Source organism: Microtus oregoni, unplaced genomic scaffold (genome assembly GCF_018167655.1).
Source record: "Microtus oregoni isolate MIOR12 unplaced genomic scaffold, Mior012 000001F_ref0000356, whole genome shotgun sequence".
NCBI classification, from domain to species: Eukaryota; Metazoa; Chordata; class Mammalia; order Rodentia; family Cricetidae; genus Microtus; species Microtus oregoni.
In genome coordinates this window covers 29898576-29909166 of record NW_024543060.1, presented here as the reverse complement: position 1 = coordinate 29909166, position 10591 = coordinate 29898576, and the positions used below count along the sequence as shown (strand labels likewise).

Here is a 10591-nt window from a genome sequence, read left to right as displayed (position 1 = left end):
AAGATATCCTCATAGAGTAACAGTTTCAGACAGCATAGGGAAACTGAAAGAGCGACTGTTTCCTGCTGTGATGTAGTAGGTCCAGGGCCAGACTCAGTCTTCTGCTTGGTGAGAATAAGAACAGGTAACTTCCTCTCTATTTTGTTTCTTCTGGCATTCAAAATTTCCTTTACAAATGTGAGTTTCCCTTTATTTAATCTTCTTGAATCCATGAGGTAAGGATAAAAAATCTGCCTGTGAAGTTATTACAACACAGGATTCCAGGAAACAGGAAAGCATGCAGGAAAACCCTCCATTCTCTCATCATCATCAGTTACTTTCAATAGATGTGCATGCAACACAGGTAAGCTGTTTTTGCCCTTTTCATTTACCAAGAAAGCATAGATAGGCTTGGTCAAAGATACATGTCAACTGGTTGTTATTTTAATATTAAAATTGTGTTTGTGTATGTGTGCATGCATGTGTGTCTGTGTGCATATATGTGTATTGCATGTGAGAATGTATGTGTGTGTGTGTGCAAGTATAACACACATGTGGTGGTTCACAAGACAACTTATGGAAGTGCAACATGTTGTAACACCATGTGAGTCTTGGAATTGATCTCCAGTTATCAGATTCAGTGAAAAGTATCTTTATAGACTGAGCCATAGTATTAGCCCCAAGCAGATGTAATGATATACACATCCCTCATGCCAACATTATCATTTTACATTAATAAAACCATTACCCAGTTTCAAAACAAAGGAGATATTCGCTAGTGCAAACTAACAATGATATACTGGCAGTAAACAATGTGGTTTTAATAATTCATATGTACTATTTTTGATTAAATGTGAATATAATCTGCTATTTTATACCTCCTTCTAACCTTAAAGATTCTGATTCTGTGTATTTCATATTCATTCCATATCATTCATCTGCAAAGGATCTATTCACTGCTGTTTTCTGAGAAAAAAACTTATCTAGAATCATTTAGCTTCTCGAAACTTTATTTTTTTTAATTTTATGTGTCTTAGAATTCAAGTGCTAGATGAGTAACAAACTGTATGTCCAAGAAATCAGTTTAGGGTATGTTGTGGGAGGGAAAACAAGGAATGTTGGAGTCTATATAAGGAAATGAAAGCAAACATCTTTCTAGAGCTCATGTTTTATTTAATTGGTAATATTTCAAAAGGAAGAGGAATGTTGCCATAAGCCTCCTACTATCAATGAAAAATAAATATTTTATTTTGACAGCACTGCATGACATAATGTAGAAAATCACCTTCACCCTCATTATATTTAGTTAAAGGTTTCTTACTTTCAAGAGAAGACTACAATGTATTTATCTATGAATCTGTAATATCTGATATTAGCTTACATTTTATCTGTCGGTTCTGTTATTTCAGTGTTATTTTTGTGGTTATTAAATGACACATTCAAGCTTAAAAGGAAGACAAAAAATTGAAAGAGCCATGAAACAAATATATTTAAGTTTGAAAGAAATGAATGACTTTACACAAATATAAGTAATTCATCAGTCAAATATAAAGGATAATTGATACTTTCTTTTCAACTATAGATTAGTTAAAAGTTAGATTATTTTGATATTTTTGTTTTTGACTTTTTAGTATAAAACAAAAGGTCCAATAGGTATAGTCAATTTACTGGAGTTACACAATTTATAATTTTCATTTAAAGACCTAATTAGTGGCCATCAATATCTACTTATTTAAATAAGATTCTATAACTAACATACTGTAGAAGGAAGTCCTGCTTGTTTGTCCCGGCCACCCAGCTAGCTTGTGTGTTCTCAATGTGTGTGTGTGTGTGTGTGTGTGTGTGTGTGTGTGAATGTCTTCTGAATATTTGCTAAAATTTCTTCATGTAGGTGTGTATATCTTGTGTAACAAATTATTCTGTCTACTCCTAGCCACCTCCCAAATAATCACACAGAAACTTATTATTAATTATGAAATTTCAGCCTATAGCTTAGGCTTCTTTCTAGCTCTCAAGTTAACCCAAATATTTTTGACATGTGTTCTGCCACATGGTTTTTATCACTCTCCCATTTTGTGTGTCTGACTCCATTTGTCTCAATTTATCTCCTTCTCTTCCTCTCTCTGTATGTAAGTCCTGCCGATACCTCCTGTCTAACTATTGGCTGTTTAGCTCTTTTTAAAAACCAGTCATGGTAATATAGCTTTATACAGTATATAAATATTCTGCAATATCTGTTTTGTATCAAATTCAAATGATAGGATCCTATTGTACTTTGAAACATTTTGTTTTATTGGAAAACTTAGTCATTGAAATTTAAACATGCTGAAATGGTTTCGCATGAGTCTAAATATTTTGTAATACCTCGCATTGTATTTTCTGTTTTATAAATTGCCACAGACAAGGATCATTTTTATACTGGAGTCTACCCAAATAAGGAGAATGTAGAATACATTTAGATAGAATTTTTTGTTTTCTTAATTTTTCGTTCTTGGTACTAACAATAGTTGTTGAATACTATGTTTTATTCACTATGTTATGTCTTCAGAATATATTTGGCAAAATATTTAAGTTTTCTCACAGCTATTTCAAAGTGAACTTAAAACAAATCATTACTATTAATATACTTACTTCATCTAAAAATGGTACTTTATCCTAAGAATTGATCAATAGAATGATCTAAAGTTTTACTTGTTATATCTTTTGAGAAATTGATTGTTCTTTGAAAAATATGGAAATCATTCATTGTTCTAAACTGAATCCTGATATAGTCTATAAACGAAAGCATAGTTGTTAAAGGTAGATTTACTTTTGTACTTCTTATTCTTTTCTTATGTTTCTGACATTTTCATCATCACTGGCATGACATTGTTGTTCAAGTTGTCCATTATGCAAAAATTAGTTATTCATTTTCATTAAAGAATTTAACAGTAAATATCACAATAATTTGAAATATGCATATGCATATCTGTATATACATATATGCAGATGGGGTCAATGTTGAACCTTTTTGGCCTGGCTTGTTTGCTGAGGCTCTGGCTAATGTCAACATTGGAAGCTTCATCAGCAATATACAAGCTCTTGAGCCTGCTCCAGCAGAGTCATCTGTTCCTGTTCTCTCCCACCACTACTTCCCCAGCTCAGGTGAAGAAAATAGAAGCAAAGAAGGAACAATCCAAGGAGTCTGATGATGACATGGACCTTGGCGTAGTGAGTGATTTTAGTCTCCACTCACTGATAGCTAATAATGATAGAAACAGTGAAATTGTTTATCTCATTAAGGGAAATGGGAGGGGTGGCGGGGAGGAGGCAGAAATCTTTAATAAATTAATAAATAAAAAATAAATAAATAAATCACTGCTTGGACAATTAAAAAAAAAGAAAATTTGTTGAAACATATTCATAGATATATCCATTTTCTGGGGCCTCCAGATAGATTGTTAATTCCTTAACATACTATTCTCCTTTTAATGGCTGGAAAAACAATTGGCTTAAGACCTAAGAGCAGGTACACTCTTGTAACAGCAAGCCTAAGGAACATATCTCACAAAAAGTAGGCGGGGGAATTAAGAGCATTTTTAATATTAGGAAGAAAAACAGCACTTCTACTGACTAGTACTTGAATCTGAGGTATGGTTTATTTTTACTAATTCATAATTTAGAACCATAACTATTTGACCTCCCAAAGGGCAAAAAAACATAGGAACTTGCTTTTGACCTTTCAAAATTGATGCCAATTATTCTGGTTGTTTGCTGACATGGATCATCTTCAGTCAGAGGAGCTTGTGACTTGAATCCAAGATTAATCACCTGATATTTATTATCTCTTGAGATCTTATAGCACCTTTGCCATAGTTTGAAAAACAAGAATCTGATGGAGGAAGGTCATTGGTTAAAAAAATAAAGAAACTGCTTGGCTGGCCCTCATAGGTTAGAACACAGGTGGGTGGAGAAAACAGAACAGAATTTTGGGAGGAAGAGGAAGTGAGCTCAGACTCGACAGCTCTCCTCTCGGGGGCAGACGCCTGAGAGACACCATGCCCCGCTCTCCCAGGCAGACACACATGATGAAGCTCCGACCCAGGATGGACATAGGCTAGAATCTTCCCGGTAAGACCGGTGCTCACAGATTATTAGAGATGGGTTGATCGGGATATCAGAATTAGCCAGTAAGGGCTAGAGCTAAAGGGCCAAGCAGTGTTTAAATGAATGCAATTTGTGTGTTGTTATTTCGGGGCATAAGCTAGCCAGGCGACCCAGATGCTGGGGACGCAGCCCCGCCACTCCTATTTCAACAAGAATCCTTACAGATTTCTAGACCATGCAGGTGAAAGTTCATTGCCAAAGTGAAAATGTCAATGTCTTAAGTAGTTGAAACAGAGTAATCTAAAATTACTAACTTATCAAAATGAGTTACCATTCCAATCAATATTAAGGGTTGCTACCTCATTACTTTGATTTAAATTTGCTATGATGTGTACATGATAATAGAAAAGCTTAAAACAAGAAAGTGGCCTTACTTTTCCTATATGTTTTAGCCAAACATATGATTTACAAGGGAACTTACAAAGACAGTTTGTCTGTTTTTAAGCCACCAGTCTCTTGGGACATGAGTACAGAATAGGCCTTACTTGAATTATACAATCTAGGAAATCACTATTAAATAAATCTCAACTAGAATTATTATACATTTCCAGATAAATTTTCATGTCTATTAATTCTTCCTTATTTGTATTAATTAATGAGAGAATCTCTTCTTGGTGGGAAACAAATTTTCTTGCTGGGTGGACTTCTTTTGTCCTTCAGATCCTGCAGTTCTGAGTCTGTGGCCCTGAGGTCCTTCCTCTACCTGCTTTGTTATGAATCATATGGGAAAGTCTCAAAGATTATTGAAGGACAGCCAGGAAGCTAAGGAGATGTTGAAGGAAACGAGCACAAGAGTGTTCGGGGATGATAAGAATGCCAAAGAAGGCCAAGGAATATCAAATCAAAAACACTTTAAACTCAAACCCTGAGGCTATTATCATAACCCTATTTCCAAATTACCAATGTGAGAAAATCTATGGTGTATAAGTTCTCTTCTCCTTCATTAATTGGTTTCTAAATATCAGATGATATTTAAGCAGTTGAATAGTTCTACAAATGGAAAGACATAAGCAGTAATATCTCCAATGGACAGAAATGCTTGCCTGTAGAGAAGTGGGGAGTCACTGATTTTGGCTGTCAAGTTGTCTGCATCAGCAGTTAAGTAAAACAAAAGCTTTGGGGCACTCTTCTGATGAATTTTCTCTATCAGATTATTTGAAATTGGAAGACTTGCCAAAAAAGTAGGTGACACTTTCTGGTGGCAGGCCAGATTAAGGGAAATGAATGAAAGTACTTATGAGTATATCCTGGCATGCTTAATCTTTAGAAACAAGGGAGCTTATGACTTGAATCCAGGGGTAATGAACTTAGGTTTATCAGCTCTTAAGATCCTATAGTGCCTTTGCCACACTTAAACAAGAATCATAACAGATTTCTAAACCAGGTAGGAAATAATCCATTGCCCAAGTGGAAAATCAAAAAGAAAAAGTCTTAAGCAGCAAAACATGTAATAAGTTAAAATTATTAACTCATCAAAATGAGTTAGAATTTTAATCAATGTTAAGATCTTTATGTTTTAAGTCATGCTGTTTATCATAAATTTTGTTATAAAATAGTGATCTAGAGTTCAAGATTCCAAGAACAGGTGATAGCGTATCATTAACATTCAGCCAATAAAACCAATTTAGGTATTGATTCTAAAGTTCTTCCATTGGTAATGACCAGCAAGTACTCTATCATCTCATAATGTTTTGAATCTTTCTGGTTAGCAAGGTAACTAGAAATACAATATTTTTTTCTTTCTGCACATCAGGAAGGTTATGAAATAAAATGTATATGATCAGATTATTTTGGCTTCACTGAAAACTAAGAATGTTAAATTATCTATATCCAAATGTAAATCTTTTAGAAAATCTTTATATCCTCTAAACTGTGATAATATTGTTTGTCAGGTTTATTAGAATAAAATGCCTCTCTCTGAAAGTGATGATAAATTCCACTCCAAAAATATCACAGAATCATTAAGATGCTACATTTATACTAGCTTCAAATAAAAGATGTCATGTATACTATTCAGTAACTAGCAAATAAGAGACATGAAATTCATATAATAAAACCAATTGAAATGTTCAGTACATAATCACGGTTTTAAAAAACTGCAGAAGATAACACAGATGAGTGAGATTTCTATTTATTTAAATAATCCTGTTTCTAATTTTGTGTATATCTACATATCCTTTTGAAAGATCATTAACAGCATCTAATTAATTTTTTGTATACAGCTTAAAAAACACAATCATATATATGCACTCAATTTTCTATATCCATTTATCTATTGCAGGCATCAAAGCTTGTTATTTTTTTTAGCTTTTGTAAATAGTACAGGAATAAAGATATGTGAAAGTATCTCCACTGAAAAATACAGAATTCTTTAGACATATGCCACAGAATAGTATAGTTGGATCATACTTACTTTTACTTTTATTTTATTTTATTTTTTTTTGGGAAAACACATGCTGGTTTTCATGGTGACTGCACCTCTTAAAGCCTCCTCCCTCAAACTATGCAATAATTTCCTTTCCCCACTCTCTCTACTGAACTGGTTATTTGTTTTCTTATGTTTTCCATTCTGATTTGGTTGAGATGGATTATCATTTTCCGTATTACAAAAAAATGGTCTTCTGATTTAACAGAATTCATTTCAACATCTAAATGATCCTTTTAAAGAAGTAGGAAATTAAACAGTGAACCTCATATGGAAAATTAAAACAAATAGTCAACACAATTCTAGGCATAAAAAAGCTAAACTACCAAATCCATGATTTCAAATAACACTAGAGAGCTTTAATGACAAGGGCATCATGACATTTGTGGAAAAAACTCTTGGGTAATGGCATTGCAGACTGCAAGCAGAAATCATTTTAAAGTGTTCCAGCTAATAAATTTTATGACAAAATTGTCAAAAATGTAAATATTACGAGAATAGGCATGTCAAAAATGGTACTGGGAAACTCATTTTCTACATTCAAAAGAACAGATTTAATCCCACATTCCTTACCTTGCACAGAAATTAATCCAAAAGGATCAAAGAATTTATCACAAGGCCTATACTTTGACATTATTAGTGGAAAAGATATAGAAAATATTTTAAATATAGGTATGCATAAGAGAATTCTGCCGAAGCACAGGACAGAACCTGAGAATTAAAAATGAGAATACGTGATATTAAATACCTATTTCAGAGCAACAAAATCACCCAAATGAACGATAATGCAGAGAATGGGCTAACCTTATTTCAATTGTTTTGTCTAAGAGGAAAACTGTTAATTTTTAAAATATTTGAATAAATTGGAATTGAACATCTATACACAGATGCTTCCAAACCAGTAAAAGGACTAGTGATCTGAGTAGACAGTCCCCTGTGAAGAAACAGCAGACAATCGATACTGCAAAACAGAACAGACAGCTGTTACCATCAAGCAAATGCAAATCACAATAAAAGGCAGAATGAAACTCTGACAGATGAGAGCACAACACCAGTCCTACATTCCTGAGAGTCAAGGTCACCTACAAGGCAACAGACAGCTACATCCTCACATTCTCACTGACTCGTTAAGCCGCAAGCATAGGTTTCAAAGATCGTGGTGTTTCAAAACTAAATTTCAATCCAAGGCAGAGTAATGCTCATGAAAACTTTTGTTATATATTCTTCTGTATGAAAAAAAAAAAACAAGTTTCCTAATGCTAAGTGGTTGCTTTATTTGTTTTCTGTCACACATTGTAAATGGCCTTTAAAAGTCAGTAGCTGTTACTCAAGAATAATGAGGTGTATTATTTTCACAGTGCACATGCAAATCTCCAATTAACAGTAATGAAATTTATGGCAGTGAACTAAAAGGACATCTACTTCAGTGTTTTAAAAGAAAGAACCTTTATTTTTTGGTACCTACCTTTTTTACCATCTAAGTGAAGACTGGCATAAATAAACAAATTAGTATTAAGCATCAATTTGACACTTCCATTCTTGTTGACATTCTGAAATACTGTCTTTAAAAGGTTTTTAAAACTGAAATACAGCTTCAACTATCAGTTAAAATTATACTTGCAAATCCCTCCTCTGGCATTAATCTCAGAATTATAAACAGTCAACAGGAACAAGACTATACTTTCAGGGATCATTTCTGCAGTTTTGTATAGTGAAGATTCTCTGACTGTGTAGGGTATCCTAGACCACAAGGACAAGTAGAAGTGTTCCCTTTAAAGCGTGCCGCTTGCTCTAGGTGCTGCTTTTCTGTAGCTGCCTCTTGTTATTGATGGTCCTTCTTCTCTTCCTTTGGTGGTGGGGGGATGCAGTTTGAATAGAAAAGAAAAGAAAGAAAAGAAGGAGGGACAGAGGGAAGAAGGAAGGAAGGAAGAAGGAAAAGAGTAAATTGAGCATCATGGAGAAATGTAGACATGACAGATTTCCAAATATGTATGGCAAACAGTACTGCTTTTATTTTCAGACAAATGCAGAGCTCAGAACTTTATTATCTGTTTGATAAACAAGTGTATATTCTAAATAATTATTTCCTTCTTAGGTACCTAACACTGTGGTGTTCAATATAGTTAATCTTCCAATATTCAATTATTCTATAAAACATGAAATACTATGTCACATATTAGTAATTGAATCAGTATCTTGAAGTTTCTTTTAAGTTGATTTTTTTTTTTTATTTTTATGGGTAGAGAAGAAGGCTGGTTATATGGTGCACATTCGAGGGACAACAGACAACTTGCAGGGTGAGTACTTTCCTGCCACCATGTGGGTAGTGGGAATTAAAATTGAGTTGACAGCCTTGTCAGCAAACACCTTTCCTCACAAAACCATCGTACTGGCCCTTTGAGACTGCTGTATAGTCTGAAAAAGATGCAATAGTACAGTTAGATTTTATAAGTGCAAACGCAGAATTTTCAGTATGACATGTGGCCATATATGTGTGTTGGGATCTTTTTTTTTTTTTTTTTTTTTTTTTTTTTTTTTTTTTTTTTTTTTGGTTTTTCGAGACAGGGTTTCTCTGTGGCTTTGGAGCCTGTCCTGGAACTAGCTCTGTAGACCAGGCTAGTCTCGAACTCACAGAGATCCGCCTGCCTCTGCCTCCCGAGTGCTGGGATTAAAGGCGTGCGCCACCACCGCCCGGCTTTTCATGAATGTTATGAAAAAGTAGGAATATTAGGTAAAATTGTTAAAGTATAAATACTTAATGAGGAAAACTTACAGAAGAACTAAAGTTCAATTTATTAGAACTCAAGAGGAATAGAAGATAGGAAAATAAACAGAAGTTTGAGCTGGTACAATAAAATGTAACTCTCTTGCTTCATAAACTAGCACTATAGTATGCATTTCTGAGAAAAATTATTATAATTTCTATAATAACTAAATATTTTAAGGCAGAACAAAAACATCTTCTGAATCTAAAATTAGTTATTTTTCTTCACAAAAAAATCTTGGCTTATTAAGTAGTATAATCTTGATGCTGAGATATTTAGCAAATGTGTATTCATCTGGGATGCAATGATATCTAAACATAGGGATATGATTATTTAATTTAAAGAAACTAAACTGTTAAAGCGAGAGGCAGGCTGTATTTTTCATGCAAGCAAAATGTCTGTGGAAAATTTATTGAATTCCTTGTGGTTATGCCTGGAAGAATGCCCAGGACACAGTAGGTATATGATAAACATGTTTCTGTGAAAATATTAATTAAACACCTTTTCAGAAATCATACATGCAACATCTGAATGTATTTAAGTCTCTCTTTGACCTTAGTGTTCAAGGACAGTCACTTACAGTAGGAAACTACCTGACTTTGTGAGTACAATATGTAATTAAATGTAGAAAGAATGTACAAATTATAATCACTTAATATGAATAGAATAAATTACATGCAAAATAGAATTTGGTAGGTCAAATTTCTTCTGATAACGTTTACTTCAGATAAATAATCTGCTTTGAAAATCATCATTTTTTGCAATTATAAATTTTCTGTATATTAATTTTCTAGTTTATTCATAGAAATTAACATACCATCATATCAATGAATATGTTCTTAAAAATAAGAAAAGACAAAGACTATTTCAAAATGGTTAGTCTTATTTCTGTAATATTTTTTTGTTAGATGAGTGAAATTATAATTATTTCTTTAAACTGATGGGTGTTTCATTGTCTGTGCAACTTTGCACTAGTTTGGTTAACAAAAATACTGGCTTACAGTGTGGAATGTGAATCAATACTAATTTAACCGAAGATGAGAAAATTTTGGTGTGATCATATATCTGATCCTGATGCATTATTAAATGTAATTTTAATTTAAATTTTTAAGTATTGATTTGCAATATTATTATATTTTTGCTTATCATCATTTTATCACAAGCATGAAAAAGCTTGGGTGTTTCCCACAATCCATACAGTGTTTTATCTCTAAACAGAGTATCATCAAGATACATTGGACTGTATTCTAGTTTCTTAGTTTGTTGTTAGCAGTTT

General features: G+C 33.2%; 1 non-coding gene across 1 annotated transcript; it reads left to right on the top strand.

Moving 5' to 3' along the window:
• The first annotated feature begins 8221 nt into the window (after positions 1 to 8221).
• On the top strand, positions 8222 to 8428 carry LOC121464901. Its single transcript, XR_005976581.1, has one exon. It is a non-coding gene; the product is annotated as a small nucleolar RNA U3 (small nucleolar RNA).
• Positions 8429 to 10591: the final 2163 nt, after the last annotated feature.